Raw genomic sequence first — 23,256 nt, 5'->3', positions numbered from 1 at the left:
CCACTAGAATGAAAATGGAGGAAAAAAAGACAGATTATATAGCCTGGTGGTTGGGGTACTCATGTGAGATGTAGGAGTTCAACTCCCTGCTCCAGCACAGAAGGAGCAAGGCTTTGAAGAGAGGCTTCTCCCCTCTCCACGCCAAAGTGCCCTACCCACAGCTCTACTTGGTATCTCAAATGAGAATTCGCTCTAATTTTTAACGAGAAAGGTTCCTAAGCCAGCCCTAACACCAGGAGAGGGCTCATGGCTGATTTAAATTAAGTGCTTCTCTCTCTCTTTTTAAAAAGACAGGGCTTATGGCCACTCATCAGCCATGCTGACATTTCCTATTGAATAGATTAGGCACCTTGCTGTTCAGTTTGCTGGTTTCTGTGAATCCCTCCCTTATATCACTAACTCTCCTCCTGCACTGAAGGTTAGCTGGGCACGTAACTTTGTGTGAATTCTGCTGGTTGGCAGACAGGCATATTAACCCAAGAAAGCCTGCCACCATGATAGGCTTTCCCTTCTACAATACCATTCCTTCACTAGATTTCAAATCAATGGAGAGATTATACCCAGAAACTTAATCCCTCAAAACTTCTGGAATATTCAGCTCAAAATGTTTCTCTTTTGTTTCTAGTGCCCCTCCCTCCTTGCATTCATCTTCAGACTCCTCCACCTTGCCCAGATCTACTCCACCCCCAGCAGTCCTCTATTCATTTATCTTCTTGAAACTTTGCACTTTTAGAGAGAGGTAAGGGCTTGATTCTGTGTTCACAAACTTCAGAGAGGCAATAGGGCTAATGAGTAGGTAATCAGGTCTGTTATCTCGCATCTCCATACACTGCTGTTAAAAAGGATGTTATCTCTGGAGACACAAATGCACAGCTTGAGAACTAAAACCAAGCATCACAGAGATGTTTAATGAGATCTTCTAGACTGAGCACTGAGTCCATTAAGGTACAGTGGTTTTGTTTAATCTTTACTAATCTATAGAGGAGCCTCTGGGAACCCCATAATATTGGGCCACTAATATAGTCCATGGCCTGTTGTGACCTATTTATAAAACTTTTCTAAAAAAGTTGCATGAATATATTGCCTCAAATAGTATATAATTAGAAGTTAGAATCCCTGTTACATGATATCTTTGAGCGCTATCATATCTTAAATTAAAACCATCTTTATATAGGTTTATTTAAAAAAAATAAATCTTAAAAAAAATAAATGTTAAAAATCTGATTTAAATTAAAAAAAAATTTTTTTTTTTTAAATCATTGGTTTTTATCCACCCTGCTCACAGTTGCTTTTCTCCTCTTTAAAATAGACTGTTCTATTCATTTTATCTTACTTTGATTTGTTTTTACATGGGCAGTATATGAACAGTTAACATTCCTGTTGGCAGATCACTTAAGAGACTAGTGTTGCAACGCCCAAATGGATCTAGCTTTAGCTGACCTAACAGATAGGCTTATGCTTCAAAAAGACTCCTAGCCACAAAAAACATCCCATAACATTTGGACACAAGTTGTTTCTGGGAAAGAGCAGCATCTTTCAACCTAAACTACACCTCCTGTCAAAGTAACCGTTTCTGTAGCATGCGCCAAACAAATCAGACTATTTCAGAGACCGTAGACCAAAATGGCAAATACTATAACTTCCCCTCCATATTCCCCTCTTGTTTTTTTTTGTAACAAGGAGAGTCCATCTTGATAGCTTCTCCTGATTGCAGCTAGGGCAGTATGTCATAGGAGGAAGGAAGTTTCTAAGACTGACCCAGGGTTGGACAATCTAAGACTGAGTTAAGCATACAGGTCTTTTCACAGGTTTTATGAGCCTACGATTCCTTGTGCACTGGCTAATCTATCTACTCCATGCTGCTGGCATAAGTTTTTCCAATAGGTTCTCAATTTTTTCCCTTAAATATTGGAAGTAGTTCAGCATTTCAGAAGAAAGAATAATACCCTGAAAATAGAAAAAGTTCAGTATTCTAGACAGTCATTGTACAAAAGACTCAGAACCTTTCAGCAATGCTGAAATGGAACAGTACCAGAGAGAGATAAAGCATGAAACTCATTCAATTTGACTTTATTTATGGGTTTTTTTGGACTTTTTTTTTTTTTTTTTTTTAAAGGAAAAGAAAAAGAAAAATTCCACCCCCCAATCATTTAACTCCAATCCACATATCCCTCTGGCATAAAAGATTTAAGGACAAGTTCAGAATGAATGTACTAACATTACACTCTAACCAAGTTGTGGCCCAGATCAATTAACAATACAAGGGAGGGGAATTCTCCATGCCAGATTTACCAGGCCAGTTAAAAAAAAAACAAACAAAAAACAAAAAAAAGGAATATCTTTGAACATGGGGTTTAGCCAACAACAATTCAAAAGTTCAGGAAAAGACAGAACAACAGATGCACAAAGTTTATCTTAAAGGAAGAGCCACACAAGGCCCAAGTACTTTACCAGAGGCAGATAACATCAAAAAGAAAGGAATAACATTCTGGCGAGAGACCCAGGTCATTCTCACTGCTATAGGTCCTAGACCGGGGTGGTCAACTCATGGAATGCATACAAGTGACACACGTAGCCACTGTGTTTGGCATGTGGAAAACTGGGGTAGCAGCAAGAAGCAGAGCAGAGAATCAGAGCAATACTTACAGAGGAGGCGGGGCTTAACTCATGGCATGCTTGGACTTACCTTCTGGCCTGCAAAAAAGGCTGGCCATCACTACCCTACATCAATGCTTTATTCTTCAAATGAATTTTGCTATGACAGCACGAAAGAAACTGGTGGAGTGGAAGAAGAAACAACTGTTCTGCTTATAGCCTTGTGCCCTAGTGCTAGAAGGATTAGGATTGGGAATGGAATAAAAACTCTACTTCACATTATTAAGTCAAAGGCTGGTATAGAGAAAGGTGACTGTGTAGGGTGGGAACAAAAACATGTTGTCTCTACTTCTCTAACTCACTACACCTGCTGATTTGGAGACCTGCTTCCCCATGAACCTTACCTTACCTACCCATGCCAATAGCTTTCAAACAGCAGGCAAATGAGAACTGTAATTCTTCTTCATTTTCTTGTTGCCCCAAGTCTTAGTGATGTTGACAGGAAGACAAAAGCACAGTTTGTAAAATGCAGTGGCACATTTGGTTAAAATTGCAGCCTAAAGAAATATTTAGTTTCTTCCTTAAATGGTTACCTTGAATCTATTCATATTAGGAACTGATTAATCCATGCACTAATTAGGGGTGAACTGACAGAGATGTTTTGGGCAGATGCCACTGGTTGATTTTTAAGGAGCCATATTGGCCAGTACTGATTCAATTCCGATATGCAGCCAGGCAGCTCGGAGAGCAGCGTCAGGCTGGTAAGTCTGTTGTGGGGGAAGGGAAAGGGTGTGTGTGTGGGGGGGGGGGGGGGGGGGGGAAACCACCCCAAAATTCACTGCATCCCCCCTCCTAGTGCTGCTCCACCCCAAGCACAGCCCAACCCAGCCTCCCGCTGGGAAGAGCCTGGCACCACCCCCGACCCCAGCCCACAGCAGCAGCGCACCCTTGTCCCATGCACAGATCTAGGGGAACATGCCCCCCATGGCCTCCCAGGGTGCATGCAGTGGCAGGAGGTGCTGCCCCTGGACTAGCAGCACCTACCACTGCCCCACTCCCTCTCTCACCACAGGGGGCCCTTTACCCTCCCTCATTGCCTCGTCCCCCTCCCCCCACAACAGACTTACCAGCCAATCCTGATTTCAAAGCCACTGGGCTGCACTCCTGGCCACGTGCATGCTGCGGCTGCATGCATGCATGGGGCATTTATCGGCCATACTAATTGGCCACATCAGGCAAAAAAAGCTGACTGTCGATATAAGGATATAAGGGCTGTCGATATCAGTGCTAATCCAATATGGGACCGATTTAGCAGTGCATCTCTAGTACTAAATGGGAAGAAGGAAACTTTCCCTAGCAAGTGGGCTGTAAAACAGGGCTGGATTGACAGCAAAACTATTACTTTAAAGTAGAGTTAATGCTTTTATTTAAAAACAAAAAAGTATATCCCCATGTTGGGCCCCATGTGTCCATGATACAATGCAGGGCTTTCCCCAGCCCCAACTCAAGAAACATGCTTGAAGCAGAAAGAATAATGGTTGACTTTCACCAGTGCTATTCGCAGCCTTATGGACAACAGACAAGCTGGTAAGAATCACACTAATGTCATTTCACACCTTCTGAGAACTGATACTATGAGTTTGCATGGCACAGTGGAGCATTAATTCAAAAAGCAGATATCCCAACCCTTCTATAAGTGGTCAGGATGACAAAGGGGAAGGGTGGACTGCTGGCCCCATTTAGGCAACATGAAATGTTGATGTAATACTTCCATATCGAAGAGGACACCAAATTGAATTAGGCAGAGACTGAGGTCACAAATGGCAAGTCCCATATGCCTCTAAATAGCTGTGGATTTCTCCAGTCAATAGGTCAAGAAAATCTTGCCTTGTCATACACCTTTAAATTCGTAGCCAGTCAGGAGATGTCTTCCAGCATACTGGTTTGACCTGATTAATTCTTATTTCTTTGTCTCTCTCAATTTTGAAATTGCCAATAAATATTACAGTAGACCCTAATTAATGCTCACTAATGAAGGGGAGGCCCACTGCAAATTACTGATTTTTGCAAATTAGCAAGCGAGTGAACAAGTTAATGCATCACAGAATGTGTTTTGTTCATTTATTTTGACAATTGCAGTTTGCTTTTTAATTATTTTTGATGCTTCATAACAGACTAGTCCTCTTGTCTATTTTGTAGAAATATTAACATTTCTCCAATGCTACTAAGTTTTACTGATACAGGAAAAACTGCTTGAGCCTCTATCACAGAAGATGGCAAGAAAAGACCTTGGGTCATTTCCATGAGAAATGATCCAACTCAATTGAAATTGGGCCTCTCTCTCTCTGGAAACACCATTTTGAACTAGGTATTCTTCTTTGAAGTGAAAAGATCCCCCCTGAAAAACTCTTGGTAGCAGAAAACCTGCTTGTTTTAGGGGCCCCTCCACAGATTCTTTGGCATAATTTGGTTTGTATTGGCTGTGTGGTTTCCCTTTTCAGCAGCTTCACTCTTCTCTTCCTTCCTGCTTGGAAAATAATAGAGCAATTCTTCTCTTGCAAAGAACTTGAAGATCAAAACAAGTTGGCATGTTTTTAACACTCTAGATTCTTGTGTAAAAATGCTGGGTTGATCTTGTGAATCACGTATGCACACAACCCCTGAAAGGTTCAAGGCATCCCCCAGTGCCACAGCACTCCGGTTGAGAATCATGGCTGTAGTGCTAGACAGTTTTGTTTTCCTTCCTTTCCCATTTCAATCTAAATTTCCTTTGGTTGCTAAATCTTTCAAGCAAGTTTCCTCCACATGGAATTTTGTCTATTATGGCTGTGTGTTCCAGAATTATGAACAATGCCACACAACCTTCAAAATCCACTTGCATGACATGAGCCATCCCAATATGTAGCCAATGCCTAAATTGTGCAACATTTCATTCTGTTGCATTGCCCCATAATTACTGTCTGTCTTTAACTATCAAATGCATTTTTAAAGGATGTTTTTTCATTGCATTAAATTAGGGGGTTTGTTTTCCAAACAGACATAACTTCTTAGCCCAAATGGCAGAGTCTAAGTAATATTTTATGCCGACTACCTGCTAAGGAGGCTGTCAATTTTTGTAGGCCGAAACTAATTTCATAGCATTACAAGGTTGGAAGGACCTCAAGAGTCCTCTAGTCCAATCTCCTGCACAAATGCAGAAATATTATTCCCAAACTATCCCCATCAAATGGCTTGGGTACCTGCATCAGCATACACATGGTAGATGGCAAGGAGAAATCCAGTATAGGAACAGATTAAAATAAACAGAGGTCCCAGACATGAGGGACCCATGAGGGAGGCTTTTGCCATTTTTTCTAAACCTTCTCCATCCAGAGTGCCCTGCATTGTCAAGTTGTATTAATAACATGACTAAGTTGTCTAATAATTATTCTCTCTCCAATTATTTATGTGAACGTAATTAAACTGCTAGGGGATAAAAAACGAAGTCTAATCAACTGGAGGCCTGTGCACCCAGAGGTCCTCAGTGATTGAGTTTCCTTTGAGAGAGAGCAAAAGAGAAAGAAACATGAATTCAAAACACAGTGTGAGCAGTACTGCAGCATCCATCCCTTTCTGACCTGCCATTTAAACTTTAAAAAATCATCACCTCTTGGGAAGGAAGCATTTATTCTATTCCCAAAGAGGAGCCAACCTCTTCTAACCCCCTGCAGGGAGTACAGACACCACCTCTTCCCCACTGGCTGCATTTCCTCTTGAGCACAGCAGCATTAAAGCTGCCTGCCAGCTGCCTCAGAGGCTTACTCTCTTTCTATCCCCCAACTTCACCCCAAGGAAGGAAACTCTCAGTCCTCCTTCCTCACTTTTCCTTTGCTAGAATTTAGCCTTTGAGGCCACCTTAAACCCTTAGATTTAAGAGGCAGAGAGAAAGGGCAGGGGGTATCCATTCTTAAAGATATCCTGCCCCATGAATGACTAGTGTTCATACAATTCGGCAGCATGGCTCCTGCTGGCCCCACTGTCAGCAACAGGCTGTGCCCCCCAGGCCAGTGCACCGTACATCCGTGCTGGTTCTCTCTGCCATCAACTCTCAAATCTTAGTCTCTAATCACACCAGCCAGGACCCCACATGACAGCTCTGAAGCGTGTGCTGAAAGGATGGAGAGCCCTTTACAGGCTGGATGTCTTTCTGCAGAGCAAATCCAGTGGCCAACATTAAGCCAGCAAATTCACTACAGTGTCCAAGAAGCAGGTCTGAATTTTCTCTTTAGATAGAAAACAAATCTGAATTCCTGAATCTCTCCCTTTCCCTCTCACCTCTGGTAGCACTGAGAGGCCCCAAGCAAATGAATGCCCACTTCTGCGGGAGCTGGCAACACAATTTCATTTTGTCTTGCCACATTTTGTGTTTTCCTTTAAGCCCCAACCTCACTGATTATGTATTAATTTAACATATTGATTTTTTGTTTTGTTTCATATTAAAGCCAGATTTCTAATCGTTAATAGAGAACTTTGAAAAGGTTGCCTCTAAGGTCTCAACACCAAGAATGAAATGCAAAAGCGAAGTAAGTAGTCAGCGTCATTGTAAAACTAAAGTCATAACCCGCAACTTGTTGCATGCCATGGGGCTGGATATACTACATCGTTCTGGGCACTACAAAACAACACATAGTGAGGAGAGAAGAGTGAATGCTTAAAGTTTCACCATCATAACTATGGTGGTTTGGAGTTGAGAACGGAACAATGAGCTCTAGCAGCATGAGTACAACTGGAAGAGGTGGCGTGGCCCGTTCTGTTCATGGACCCAGTTTAAAAATCTATATTGCCAAAAAAATTCTTTTGCTTGCATCTGGCATTCCTCTCTCAGGAGAAGGGAAGTTCACACTTCTTAGAGCTATTGTTCCAGATTGTTTGCAGACTCAAATAGATTTTAGCTGCAGAGCTTGAATTTGTGAACGGAATATAAAGAGCTAGAAATCTAAATGAAAACAGTTTCTGATCTCAGCTAACTCCAGGAGCTGAGCCCTAGGCACAGACCTACCATATTTACACCTTAATCTGGCTCCGGAGGTGAGTCATAAGTGCCTTTAAGTAGCAACCAACTAAAACAAGGAGTATGACTGAGCTCAGCAACCTGCCTAGCCCTGCCGTGGGTTAAGAATTCATTTGGTAAGGCAAGAACGTGCAAGGCTTTAAAAGCATACTACAAAAAAACAACAAGTAATTATCATCCAGTGTTCAATACACTGGATAAGTTTATATTTCTGCTTACTGAACCAATATTCACCATGTACAGTAAATGATATTTATGCACAATGTTATTTCTGTGTGTATCCAACATAAGCATTTGACCTATTGTTAATACACATGTACAGTTAAGGTTTACTGCATAATTAAAATAAGCATAAACACAACCATATCATCTTATGAGAAAATGTGTGAGAAGCTGATCAGTTTATATGTACATTTAGGTATCCAGCAGTATGTTTAGGATTAGAGCTGGAAGCTTTGCTGGAAAATGCTAGCTAGGAGAGTCCAAAATGCTTCATTCACATCACGGGCTTGACAATTTTTTTTACTAGAGCTAAGGGATCTGGAAAAGCAAGGAGCCTACCCTGGAACAGGGCTCTGGGCAGCAAGGCTAGAGTTACCAGGCCCTCTGCTGTAGAGCCACAAGCCTGAAGCCCCCAAGCACAGCCGCTGGACTCTGCAGTACAGAGTCTGGAAGCCATAAAAGTCCCAGTTGGTGGCATGGTTGGCAGAGGTTTACGGCTCCATGCAGCAAAATCAAGAGTGGGAGGCTGGAAGTCCCAAGTTCTGTAGCTCCAGGGTGCTCCATGTAGCACGGCTGTTCAGAAGTCCCCGATGCTTGGAGCCCCTCAGCTGCTCACGAAGCTGACAATACTTCAGTCTCAGTCTCAGTGAGCAGCAGCGGAGCTGAGCTGAGCTGAGGAGGCATTTTGTTTGGGAAACACCTCATTTCAACATTTCCAAAACAAAATTTGCCTCAGGATTTCTGGATCCTGGGAAATTTCAAACGTCTCATGTTTCAGTCCAGTTGAGGGAAAACACATTTCCAAGAAAGAAAAACACAAACAGCACATATGCAAGCAATTATAAATTTCCTAGAACCTGGAAACCCTGCCTTTTAGCCAAATATATATTTGGTACAATCTGTCCACTTCAGTTGACGTCAGAACAAACTAACAGAAAGGTGAGGCCTCGTGCTAAATGTTTAGACACCTGAAATGAAAACTAGAAGTCAAAGCTATGTTTGTTCACTTATTGAGAGATTGGGAAAGAATCAATATTTACAGCAGTATATGGTATGGAAAGCTATGGCTTTCCAGAAGCTCAGTGTATGGTATAGAAAGCTAAGGCAGCAACTGAGTTTAAGTTAGCCAAGGGAGTCAAAGACAATAAGAAATCCTTCTTTAGGTATGTAGGGAGCAGAAGGAAAACAAATGGAAGTGTGCACTCCTGCTTAACACCTCGGGACAGCTGGTAACAGACACTCAGGAAAAAACTGAACTTCTGAATGAAATACCCGCCTTGCTTTGGTATTTCACCGGACCAAGGAGAAAAACAAACGACGTAAAGATCACAAGGGGCATGGTGGGAATGACCACCTTCCCACTGTGGATGCTGAGCTGGTGCAAAACCAACTAGAAAAGCTAGACATTTATAAGTCAGCAGGACCAAACAGACTTCACCCGAGAGTGCTGAAGGAGTTGGCTGAGATCACTGCGGGACCCCTGGCAAAACTCTTTCAGAAATTGTGGCACGCAGAGGAGATCCCTGAGGACTGGAAGAGAGCCAACATTGTGCCCATCTTCAAGAAGGCGAAGAGGGGGGACCCGGGCAGCTATAGACCAATCAGCCTAACCTCCATCCCAGGGAAAATCTTGGAAAAAACCTCATTAAAGAATCTAGGTGTGATATGCTCGTTGAGGGTAAGATTCTGAACAAACAGCCAGCATGGCTTCATCGCTGGTAGGTCTTGTCTTACCAATCTCATAATCCTTCTACAAACTGATCTCCCACCACTTGGACACGGGGGAGAAGGTCAACATTATATACCTAGACCTCCAAAAGGCTTCTGATCTAGTATCCCATGATATGTGGAAAAACCGGAAGATTGTGGGCTTAACTGCTCAACAATTCAGTGGGCGGAAAACTGGCTGTGAGGTAAGACCCAGTGAGTTCTCATGAACAGATCTGTCTCATCCTGGTGAGAAGTGACCAGTGGTGTCCCTCAGAGGTCTGTGCTCGGACCGGTGCTTTTTAACATCTTTATCAATGATTTGGATGTGAGGGTGAAAAGCTTGCTGGCCACGTTCGTGGACGACACCAAGTTATGGAGCAGTGTGGTCATGCCAGAAGATAGATTGCAAATTCAGGTGGACCTGGATAGGCTCAAGAGTTGGGCAGACCAGAACCAGATGAAGTTCAACACTCAGAAGCATAAGGTGCTCCATGTTGGGCCAAACAATCCCCAACATACCTACAGGCTTGGTGGTAACAATCTGATTTGCACCACGGCCGAAAGGGAATTACGGGTAGTGATCGACCATTGCATGAACATGAGTTGGTAGTGCAACGCTGTGGCTATCAGGGCAAACAACTCACTGGCATGCATTAATCGTTGCATCTCATGCAAAACTAAGGCAGTGATACTCCCACTGTACTACACACTGGTGAGACTGCAGTTGGAGTACTGCATCCAGTCTGGGTGCCGCGCTTCAACAAGGACGTGGAAAAACTTGAGAGGGTCCAGAGAAGAGTCACCCATATGATCAGGGACTTGCAAGACAAGCCTGAGGGGACTTGGGCCTCTTCAGCCTACAGAAGGCTGAGAGGGGACTTGGTATCATCATTAAGAACTTGATGAACAGCTGTTCACCAGGGCACCCCTGTGGAAGACCAGGAGCAATAGATACAAACTTCTGGAAGGCCGCTTCAGGCTCAATTCCAGGAAAAACGCCTTCACAGTCAGCATGTCCAGACTGTGGAATAAACTCCCTCCAGTGGTGGTGCAGTCACCTAGCCTGGAAATCTTCAAAAGGAGACTGGACAGTCACCTGGACAGTTGTCTTTTCCTGTCTAGTGCGGGAAACTGATCTACAAGGTCCCTTCTAGTCTCTAACAATCTATGGTAACAGGGGATCGTTCTGTAAAACAAATGTACTACAATTAAACAAAATAATACCACAAGATGCCAGTGTACTGTAGCCAGCTACGGTCACAGATCCATGGACACCTCAATAATAAGTAAGGACTGAAATTGGGACCTTCAGCATCAAAACCATTATCTCAGCAACCTGAGCTTTAACTCATGAGGAACACATGCAACTAAACTGTATGTCACAGGTTGCTCAGGTCAGTATAACGAGACATGCTCAGATGTATTATGTTACTGTATTAGATTTTCTCTCTCCCTTTCCCTTTTTGTTAAGCTTCTATACAGTGACCTGGCGGATGAGCTGGGACCCAATCCTGATTGTAGCTGCACTGAAGTAGAACCCTATCTTCTCACTGACATATAGCTGCCCTTCACTCAGTTCAACTGAAATAAATGATGTGGTAAAGCAGGAACTGCAGAATTGGACCCTTGCTAACAGATACTAGATATGGGAGATGAACATTTTGAAATGGACTTCTGGAAGTGCTGCATTCAAAAGGATAGGATAAAAATCAGAGTCACAAGTGCAGAATGCTGAAATAATGCGATCTGCAGGCATCCTTCCAGAAGCTGCGACTCTGGAGGTGGACCTTTCCTCAATGCTTAAAAGGAAAGCAGGCAAAAAGACAGGGCAGAGGGGAATCTTATCATCAAAGATACAGAATTGCTCAACCCATTTCATTTCAAAACATGAGAACCCCTATGCTGGGTGTAGCTGGACACGGGACAATTCTAAGATGTCCTCTAAATATAGGGGGGCGGCAGAATAAAAATCAATTATTTAAAAAAAAAATACAATTTTAATTTTAAGTCAGTTTTTTTTTTTTAATTTAAACTTTTTTTTTGTTAAAGATGCTTTGTTTAAAAAAAATAAACCTATATAAAAAGATAGTTTTAAGATACGTTAAAGCTCAAAGTTATCATCATGAGATGGGGGTTATAACGTCTAATTATATAATATTTGAGACACTTTATTCATGTAACCTTTTTAGAAAAGTTATATAAATAGGTTACGACAGGCCATGGACTATATTAGCGGCCCAGTATTATGGGGTTCCCAGAGGCTCCTCTATAGATTAGTAAAGATTAAAGAAAACCACTCTACCCAATGGGAGTCAGTGCTCAGTCCAGAAGATCCCATTAAGCATCTCTGTGATTGATGAGTCTCAGTTCTCAAACTGTGGATTTGTGTCTCCAGAGTTAACATCCTTGTCAATAGGAGTATATGGAGATGGGAGATTACCCACCCATCAACTCTACTGTCTCTCTGAAGTTTGTATACATAGTCAAGCCCTTACCTTTGTCTAAAAGTGCAAAGTTTCAAGAAATTTAATGAATAAAGGGTATCAGAACAATAGGAATACTCTTTTAGTAGAAAACAGTGATTAAATCAAGGCTTCCTGACCAGTGATTTAAATCATGATTTAAAAATCATATCTGATTTAAATCAAATCCACCCTGTCTGAATATCTGCAAACCAAAATGGTATTAGAAAAAAAAAGAGAGAGTCACAAGCATCACTGTGGTGAGCTCAAGGAAGAGCATGGCTCAGTGTGGAGCTGCAATGAGAAGAGCAAAGAAGTTAGCATGTACAGTAAAAGAAATGTTAATGGTCACTCACAAATCAATGATGTAACCTTATTGTACTCTCTTAATCATCCAGTGTCAAGAAGGATATTTAAAATTTCAAAGGGGTTTAGGGAAGGGCAACAACAATAATTAGGGACAGGGACACTCCTATGCGAGAGGAGACTGGAAAAAAATTGAGATCACCGAGTTTAGAAACGGAAGGGAGTTGAAAGGGTGAGATAAAATAAGAATCTGGTAAAATAAGAATAGGATGGAGACAGCCAGAACAGAAACTCCTGTTCTGGTTTCATAACATAAGGACAAAGGGATAGTCAATAAAACTGGAAGATGGCAAATTCAAAATAGATAAAAAGGAAGTACTTCCCCATACAAAGCCTAATTAGGCTGTGACTATCTACTATAGGAATTCGATCAAGGTCAAGAACTCAGCAATATTTGAAAGAGAGAGAGAAGAACATATTTATGTGGTTAGAAGTATCTAGAGATGTAACAGTTAATATTTCTTCCAAAATTTGTCATCATTAGTCTTCATGCTTCTAGTTTTAAGCTAATGTCTAAATATAAAGGGGTTAGGAGATCTAACATGGGAAGCATGTTAGATTATTAGATTATTCAGTACCTATCCAATGCCAGTAGTGCAACTGAGGGAGGCGAGCAGGGCATCAGGCCCATACAACAACTTGGGGGAGGAGGGGGAAAGTGGGTGCAGAGGAGAAACTGCAAAAAGTAGCAGCTGCCACCACCAGGAACAGCCCTGCCACTACCAGTGCCTCATGCACTGCTGCCACCCCCCCTCCCATGATGCAAAACGTCTCAATTATGCCTCTGTCCAATACAAGTTTCTTGCACTTTCTTTGAAGAGTCCAGTAGCAAAAACCAGTAGACAAGATATTTGACTGGGCGGGCCATCAATGTGGGGGTTCCTGTGTTCTACTACCATTTTCGACTTGTTCTGGATAGACAGCTGAATATTGCGAGCTACGTTCTGTGTTGGATGATCACACACCACCTTCCCAGCAATACCCTCCCAGCCAACATGGATGTTACCAGCTTATATACCAACACCCCACACCATGATGGCATCCAAGCCTGCCTTGCATATATCTACAAGAGCAAGATTGCAACTCTGAGTACAGACCTTAAGATATTACTGAACTTATACACTTCATCCTCACACACAACGACAACTTCACTTTCAATAACCAACACTTCCTCCACACTACGGACAAAGCTACGGGCACCAAAAAATGGCCCCACAACATGCCAACCTTTTTATGAGCCATTTGGAAGAATTCTTCAAAGACTGCACCATCAAACACATGCTATACTTAAGATATATAGATGACATCATAATTTGGACCAAAAACCTGCACTCTCCAATTGATTTCCATCACAAATTCAATAATCATCAACCCTCCATCAGACTTTCTCTTGAATCCTCTAGCACCAGCATTTCCTTTTTACACACTATGATCAATAACCAGAATGGTAAAGTACAAACCACTGTATACAAGTAACCCACAGACCAACATACATATCTGCACAGAACCAGCAATCACCCTAAACACACAAAGAAAACTGTAATATACAGCCAAGCCCTCCTTACACTGAGAACACCCATGATTGTCACCTCACAAATCTCAAAGGGGCTCTCACTCAACAAGGACGCTCCTCCAGAGAGACAGATCGCACTTTTGAAAGAGCCACCCAGATACCACGTGAAGAATTGCTGCAGTACAAAAAAAAATCCCCAGGAATTGCACACCATTAGTTATGGCATACCACCCCTCCCTGGAACCTATATGGAAAATCCCCAAACAACTGCAACCCATTCTAGAAGAAGACCCAATTCTTAAAGAGATCTTCCCAGTACCACCCATCCTAGCCTTTAAGTAAGCACCGAACCTCGATCCGCACCACTACCCAACCCAGGGACTCATCACCAGATGCAAACTTCCCACGGCCCAAAACACCCCGAATGGATCCAGACCATGCTGGGACAAGAAATGTAAAAACCTGACGACATATCTCCACCACTACCACAATAACTACACCCCACAACAGAACCATCACCATTCCTGGATCTTACACCTGCACCTCCAGGAATGCAATACATCTTATTCAATGCACTAAATGCCCTGGTTGAAAATATGTAGGAGAAAGAAAACAACAACTGTGTACCAGGATGAATGCACACTGAAAATTTGTCAAAGACAAAAATACCCAATTATCTGTGATTGCACATTTCTCACAAGACAATTACTCTCGCCCCAATCTCTCAGTTCTAATCCTCAAAGGGAAATTACAAAATGCCTTTCATAGATGAGCCTACGAACTTCACTTCAATCTACTGAATACAAAAAAAAAAAAAAAAAATCACAGACTAAATATAAACATTAGATTTATGGTACATTATAACTTGCTTGCCATCTGATAACTCCAGGTAACCTGCCTGCATTTTACCAGCTACATTCTATCACCAGCTCAACATTTCCCCTTTCCCCCACACCTACCTGTCTCACACCTATTGCCCCCCATTCCCTCTGTTCCTCACTGCCATACATTTGCATTTTCACAGACCTGCATTTTGCAAATTGGCTTTTATTCCATCCAAGAGAACACAAAACAATAGCAGACTCTCCCTATATGGGAAGAAGGGCATTTGTGCCTGAAAGCTTGCAAAGAAAGAACAAATTATTCCAACTACTTAGTTGGTCTAATAAAAGATATCACATCTGCCCAAATACCCTTGTCTGCCTATGGTTTCCTCTTGAACTTTTAGACAGCATTTTATGGGCATAGAGCAAAGAACCTCCAGTATTTCTTGTCCCTTGGGAATCCTTTGGAAGAAGACACACGAACGATAAGATTACTATGGTTTCCCCTCTGAAATAGTTAAATTTTTATTCCTCCCAAATTAGAAATAGTTAAACATTTTTTTCCTTATTTGCTGCATTTACTAGATAGCAAAGACAGAGAAAACTTTAAAATGGTCCAATGTAGACACATTTTCCAAAAATGGCCTTTATTTCTTAGACAGCTGCCTTAGTTTAAGGTGTAAGAGAATTATTTTCCATTAAAACCTCTTCTAGGTACAATGCTAGCATTGCGTAATCTGCACTGTAGCTACCATGATCAGTATCATAATGGCATATGACAGCAATTTCCTTTTTAAATACTTGGCCCAAGAGAAGTGCAAGTCTGCTGGCACATTTTACACGGTACAGTTTGTTTTATTTCAGACTGCATCTTGTCTTCTTTTTTAAAACTGTATTAGCTGGATGGTCAAATGAGCCAAATGGCTAGTTGTACAATCTACATTCTTTTTTATAATTGGTTAATCAAATACTCTAAATAATTATTTTGTCTACTATGACTAAGCAGAAGAGCCATTAAAGTTATGTCACCAGGGAGCAGTTAAGAGTAAACAGAACCTAGAAGAGCAGATACTCAATAGTTGTTGTGCTTTGTATTAGCACAAGGCTGTCCTTCGGGTCTGTGTTAGGTGTTATCCCACAAAGCCTGCTAGAAAGTTTATTGGGCTTGCACTACTTGGCACTCCTTTTCCTTTTTGACTTGTAATCTTAGATCTTGTAATGGTTAAGTTGCATTTTCAGAATTCATGCTGAAGGCTTCGAATTAAATGATCTATATACATATACACTCTCACACACATACGTACGTGTGTGTGTGTGTGTTTATACACACCCCCCCCGAACTTAAGAACGGATATTTACTGGTGTTTTGCTTGCTGTTTTCTAACTAATTTAGGCCTCTCTCACTTTTCGGTGGGCTTTCTTTTTTTACTCAGTGTTATTAGATTTAAATTTCCAAGATTACTGTAACAAAGGAATTAAAGACAAATATTTCCCTGCTTTTTCATTGTTAAGTATCAGCACAATTTTCATCTATAGACTTAAAAGATTACCTAGTTGGATAAAGAGAGAGAGAGAGAGAGAGAGAGAGAGTAAAATCCAAAACTATACCTACTGACTGGAACCCTCAGGAGAAGTTACAATACGTGAACCTATTCTTTTAAACTGATTACATTTCAAACTAACAGTCTCTCTAAAGTATTTTGCTTTATTCAGGACAGAAGATGTACAAGGCTCTATTTAAAATGTCAAACATTCCTTTGTTTGTGTAAGTTTTAAGGTAGTTGAAGGCTGTTATTAAATCCCCTCTCAGTCTCCTTTTCTCCAGATTAAATAAGCCCAGTTCCCTCAGCCTCTCCTCAGCAGTCATGTCCCCTGGCCCCTGAACCATTTTTGTTACCCTCCGCTGGACTCTCTCCAATGTGTCCACTGCGGAACCCTCTCCAATTTGTCCACATCCTTTCTCTAGGGGGGGGGGCCCCAAAACTGGACCCAGTGCTCCAGATGTGGCCTCACCTGTGCTGAATAGAAGGAAATAATCACCTCCCTTCATCTGCTGACAACACTCCTACCAATGCAGCCCTGGATGCCATTAGTCTTCTTGGCAACAAGGATACGCTGCAGGCTTATATTCAGCTTAAGGACCACTGTAACCTCTAGGTCCCTTTCTGCAGAGCTGCTGCCCAGCCAGTCAGTCCCCAGCCTGTACCGGTGTATGGGATTGTTCTGTCCTAAGTGCAGGATTTTGCACTTGTCCTTGTTGACCCTCATGAGATTCCTTTTGGCCCAATCCTCCAATTTGTCTAGGTTACTCTGAATCCTAGCTTTACCCCCCAGCATATCTACTACCCTCCCCAGCTTGGTCTCATCTGCAAACTTGCAGAGGGTGCACTATATGCCATCTTCTAGGTTGTTGATGAAGACATTGAACAGGACTGATCCCTGGGGCACTCCACTTGATACCTGTCTGCCAACTAGACATTGAGCCGTTGATTACTACTCTCTGAGCCCGATACTCCAGCCTTGGTAAAAATCAAGGTACCTCACATCCGCCAGTCTCCATGCATCTACAGAGCCTGTCACCTCGCCATAGAAGACAATAAGATTGATCAGGCATGACTTGCCCCTGGTGAACCCATGCTGACTGTTCCTAATCACTGTCTTCTCATACCAAGTGCTTCAAAATGGATTCCTTGAGGATATGCTCCATGATTTTTCCAGGTTGACTGGTCTGTAGTTCCCTGGATCCTCCTTTCCTTCCTAAATTATGGGCACTATGTTTGCCCTTTTCCAGTCATCTGGGACCTCTCCTGACAGCCAAAGATTATGCCAGTGGCTCTCTAATCTCATCAGCCAGCTCCCTCAGCACTCTTTGGCCCCATGGACTTGTATGTGTCCAGCTTTTCTAAATAGTCCCTAACCTGTTCTTTCACCACTGACATATTCACTTGATTTCTCTCTTAAATTCATGACAATTTTTTTTTCCATAAGTTGGAATTCACAGAATGAACACATAGGCAAATTTTAATTCATCATATTTTTACAAGCAAATAATTTACCTGGCTCTAATACAACTACACTGTGCTTTTTTTCCAGACAAACATTTGAATGTTCCTTGAAACATTCAGTGCTTAGAACCAGATTGAAACAAATCACAGAAGTCTATAAAAGGTGACAAGTAGTTGTTTACCACATTAAAGGGTGCTGTTGAAATGAATCAAAATAAAAATTCAGACACTGGATAATCAGTATGTTTATAAGAAGATTTCAGTCAAATTAAATTCTTGCCCATTTTCTTTTCACTGCATTTTGGAAGCTACTGTAGTATTCCTTATATGACACTACATTATTACTATGTGACTTGGGACTGCTTTTATTAGCAAACTATGGCTAGAACAAGTCCTCAAGTCACGCTGTGGGAAATTTGAGGATGTACTTGTTTTACCTTGTTTTTGCAAAAATCTTGTTGGTCTAATAAAAGATATCATCTTTACTACACATCCTGATTGCCTTTTCCTCTAGATCAATACAGCTACAACCTGGATACCTTGTTTTATCTCACGCTTGCACCCAGACCTCAAGCAGTCCTTTCTAATGAACTAGGAGGAAGGAATGGCATCTGATCCCACTATAACAGCAAGGAAACTAAGACTTAAGATCCCTTCACTAATCTGAAGCATTTTAAATGGTGTATTTTGTGTTGTTGCCATAATTACCTATCAGGGGAAGGGGTGGAGATAGACTAACTGGATTTTGCACCTGTAAATCTCTCTGCTACCATACCATTATCTTTTCCATTCATTTTTTCCCAGCACCCATGTATCCCTGGCAGGCTCCCGGTTATCCACTAATTCATCACCAAACCAGACTCACCCTAATCTCTGAATCCATGTGACAAATTTACGCTTTCTCTACCCCATTATACACAAAATAGGCACTTTAAGATTAACACCTCCCCCCGCATTTATCCTGCAAGATTTTCAGTGTGATGAGTAATTCAAACCCAAACACTTTGTACTTATAGAATAGGTCCCAGCCTATCGGGAGGGTGTGGAAAAAGTTTGTGCCCTAGTCATGATCACTGGAGAGTTGTTCAGTCTTCATGGCCCATTCAATCCTTGGCCTCTGCTAAGGCTGCAAACAAGTCATGGCACTTTCTTTAGTGTGAGTCTATTTGTCCACAGGGAGCTAAATGGAAGAAATCATGCCATGTGCATTGTTCAAGGCTGTAGAGGGTCACAAGGCTGAGAAATGGAGCAGACCGCCTTCTGCAGAGATGTCAACATCACCAGAAAGCACCCTAACGAGGGATGAAAACGAGCCATTTCCACTAATCAACATTTTCTTTACACAACATTTCTTTCAGAGCAGGGTTGGGAGAATGGAAACAAACAATTAAAAAAAAAAAGGGGGGGGAAATACAATTAAAAAAAAAAAGAATGACAACTAGGAAGTAGGTTTCCTTTTTTGGGTGCTGATTTTTGCTGTAGCATTAACTGCTGCCAAATACATGTTATCAGGTCCATCTGGCAGATGCACAGCTCCCTCCCTGGCAGCCAAATGTTTCCTTAAGATTCAGGGGATTTACTCTTGGGTATATTTGCAAATTCCAGCCTCCTAGACCAGTAATGCTCCTGAATGGAAGCTTTTCCTCCTGAAGCTTTAGGAGGAGGTAAGCAAAGGTACATTGCAATTATGCAGAATGTTTGTTATAGAGTCCAATTTCTTGATTGCTAATTACCGTACCAGCTGGACACTTGTAAAGAAATTATTCCATCTCTAGATGAGACCAAGGTGAGATTTGAAATCGTTCAGCAACAAACACAGGCAAAACGATTATTCAAGTTGACATATCTGGCCACTGAAATATCAAATACATCCAGAAAAGGAGCATGTGCATTTAGACACACCAAGACCAAGCAGCCAATCTGAACACCACTTACATACAATAATAAAGCATGGAAAGAAAAATGTGCATCTCCCCTTTAAGAAACACAAAACAACCCCTTTCAACCTCTTCTTTTTTTAAAAGCAGAAATTGGTAATTAACTCCCTTCTTATGACTGTGGACCAACTCAAAAGCACCAAAAGCTCCCTAATATTTTGAGACATCACTATTTAATAATTAAAAAAAGTGGGAGAAATTCCAGCCTCGCTTTCCACTGGAACTGTAACATTTTGTTACTAAAAGAGTTCTGGTTCCTCCACCACTAAGCATGAAAAACATGATCATAATACCAAACTAGCTTATGATTTGCCAAAAATCTCTCCCCGCACCCTAAAAGGCAGGCACCCTTTTTTATATGCAATAAGCTATTAAATCATATATGGATAAGCACCAGCATTTTATAATTAAAGCATCTGAAAGACTTAAAAATAAAAAACAAAGGTGTGTGTGTGTGTGTGTGGAGAGAAGAGGTGGGAGGACACCAACACTTTCTACCCTTTTTAGTTCATGTTTGTTATTATATCATGAGACCTAACCAAGTCCCATGGTCTCAGGCACTTCAGACATGCAGAATTTTAGCTGGTCTCTCCGCAGAGAACTTAAAATCTTACGATAAGAGACAGTCAGAGACAGTAAAAAAGAGCATGAGCAATGGCCAAAAACTTCAGGCCATTCAAAAATACTTTGCATGGGCTGAGTTAGGAGAGGACAATGTATAAGCTCAACAGAAGGAAATGTAAAGGGATGAGACTGAAGGATAGAGGACAAGAAAGAAGGAGAGCAAGAGGGACAGGTATAAAGGAAAGCTGAGGTAGGGAGACTTGTGAGGGACGGGCTGGCTGAGAAAGCCAGCAGGGACAGGAAAGAACCCCATGCAAATAAAAATTAATATACATTTCATAATCTTAAAACACTGAAAACAAAATTTGCAGTTATCTGTAGGACTGTACCAGAACTAAAACTCGCCCAATTTAATTCACTGTACATTTTTGTAACGCAGCCAGAGTCAAAACTTCAGAGCTACTGCTATAAAAGAGTAAGTAGTACAAAACACTTACACCACAGGAAAGAAGTGTGAAAATGTGGCGTTAGATCAATGGCAGAACTCAGTCTCCCTGCTGCACCAATTTCCAGCAAGTGTCTTCAAAATAGTATTTGTGCTCCCATTTTACTATGGAGTGCAGGGCCTTCCCTACCCCCCAGGAGCTGTTTTAAAAAAAAAAAAAAAAAAAGTAAAATTCCAAACAACTGCCAATGTGATTTACTATTTTAGTACATTAAAGGAGTTTATTAAATTTTGTTTCCTTGGTGTGAGCAAAAAATTGATTATCCCTATTTAGACTCTGATCTTACGCACATTTACTCATATGCTTTACTTGAAGTCAACGGGGAACTATTCATTTGTTCAAAATTAATCTTAGATGTAAATGCTGCCAGGATTAAGGTTTCATTTATTCCTGTCTGACCCCAAACAAACAGCCCACACACACTTATTTTAAAGCTATCCTTTATTTGTGTCAGTATGGTGCTCCATCCCTCCCTAGTGGTAGCTGGGCCACATACTGGTTGATGAGCTTGCTACAGGCTTTGCTGAGAAAAATAGGTTTTACCTCAGGCATTTAACATTTACACTTTAAGATGCAAAGGTCCCAGGTTTGGCCCTCTCTGCCAATAACCCACCCAAAGGCACAGCGTTGCCTATGTAATACACTCCTAACTTCCGTCTTTAAGGTTTCATTACTCAGTACAAATCCATCACTACTCTGCAATACCCAGAACCATATACCACAGCAGTCATTTAGTGTTCATAATGAATGTTTTTGTTTCCTAGAGATTACAAGACGATATTTTGTATTCCCCCCCACCTCCCTCCGTTTTTATATCAGCTTGCATCACAAGAACAAGGGACAAAAAATTGCCTTTAAGTTTCATAGTAATTTAATACTGAAAAGAGGGAGGGGGGAAAAAATCTACTCAAAGATACACATCTGTCATTCCCATTAACTTCAATGAGAATCCCTATTCTTATGCATAGAAGTGCAGGTTTTGGCATTTAAAGGGATGAAATAACAGTACCTTAAGCACGCTTTAGAGAAGGAGACAGTCAAATACAAAAGGTTCTCTCTCCCTACAATTCCAACACACGGTTGATATTTACAGAAGGGCTCTTATTCTGTGTAGGCTTCTCCCTCACTGCAAAACTTTGAGCCTTCCTTACTTTACAATACCCTTTTTATAAGCACCTGAAAGAATTCTAAGCCTCTCCGACATTTGTTTGACATGGATGAATGAGTAGCAGGGTCTGACAACAACAGGGAGAAAAAGGTGAAACAGACCCTTACATATATATATATAAAGTCATATTTAATCTAAGTCATATTTAATCTATATACATACACATATACATATACATAAAGCATATGTGTGTGTGTATGTATCTCAAACAAACCAACACTTGATTTTTCTATGTTAGCTTCTTTAGATTGCAAAAGGTCCCAATATCCATGGGTCTCCTTGGGGTATGCATCAGTAAGAGCCCCCCCCCGATATGCCTCAAGTAGTCAACAACAAAAAAAAGGGGGGGGTAAGAAAATGGAAGAAAAAGAGTAAGAGTGTGTGTGTGTGTGTGTATATATATATGAACATCTGGCCAGTCAATTTACTAATCTGGCATCGATTTATGCATTAAGATTTTTTTAAATAGAGTCCTGCTCTCAGCTTGACAGGGTTTCTTAACTGTGGGTCAAATTGTGCATCAAGATTCTTGAGCGTGGCATTATGGAGAGGCAATAGATGCTTCACAGTTAAGAGACTGCAATTGCATTTTTATTATAAATTCAAGTTTATCACACCCTTCAGCCTAACCCAGACACAGCCTATTGGCCTCAAACATAAAAATGTAGGTAGAGGTAGACTTCTGCCTAAAAATGAAGTCATTTGGACAAAGGAAGCATGAGTTAGGGCATCCAAACAAAGATTTCAAAGCATATGCTTATTTTCCTTTTCCATATAAGACTGTAGAAGAGCTTTATACATAATGAACATTTATTATAGGTCACTGGACTCATCTAGTTAAGATCTAGTGCAATTCAAGTATTAGGAAATGTCAACTTAATGGGTCTTAATGGCCTGTGCTGGAGGGAAGAGCATGGCAGCAAAAGAGAGGAACTTACTAGGACAGTTCCCACATTTCAAAAAGAGCCCCTGCAAGTATCCTGACAAATCTTCCCCAAACTTCCCACTAGCCTAGTAGGCTCCAGACAAACCAGAAGTGGTCTACAGGTGAAGGGGCTTACCCTGGTGCATTTGGGTTGAGATGCCCAGTAAGCTTGCTAAAAAGCTAATACATTTTCCCATACAAAGCCCTACTCCTGTAATCAATCCCTCCTGTAGGCATCATGAGGTATGCATTTGTGAGACCTCTTGATATGCTTCAAAAAGTTTGGGAAAGGAAATGGAAGAACATCCCAGCTGTTCCCTAACTCCAAAGGGAGGGGAGGAAAACAGGACAGTAAAGATCAAGTTGCAGACACAAACTCTCAAGCTCTTAGACACATTACTTTGAGTAT

At 41.4% G+C, this 23,256-nt stretch overlaps 1 protein-coding gene across 4 annotated transcripts in view; it reads right to left on the bottom strand.

The window, feature by feature from the left end:
* Positions 1 to 20,786, bottom strand: part of KLHL29 (kelch like family member 29) — a 568,419-nt gene extending 547,633 nt beyond the window's left edge. For 3 of the 4 annotated variants that reach the window (XM_025206187.1, XM_025206189.1, XM_006025399.3), the window contains exon 1: positions 20,746 to 20,782. The gene's annotated coding sequence lies outside the window, so the exon portion shown is untranslated. Of the gene's footprint in view, positions 1 to 20,745 lie in introns of all 4 variants that reach the window. The other variant, XM_025206190.1, reaches the window with a different exon arrangement.
* Positions 20,787 to 23,256: the final 2,470 nt, after the last annotated feature.

This window comes from Alligator sinensis, unplaced genomic scaffold (genome assembly GCF_000455745.1).
Source record: "Alligator sinensis unplaced genomic scaffold, ASM45574v1 scaffold780_1, whole genome shotgun sequence".
Taxonomy (NCBI): domain Eukaryota; kingdom Metazoa; phylum Chordata; order Crocodylia; family Alligatoridae; genus Alligator; species Alligator sinensis.
The sequence above is the reverse complement of the archived record's forward strand: the minus strand, read 5'-3'. Positions and strand labels throughout refer to the sequence as shown.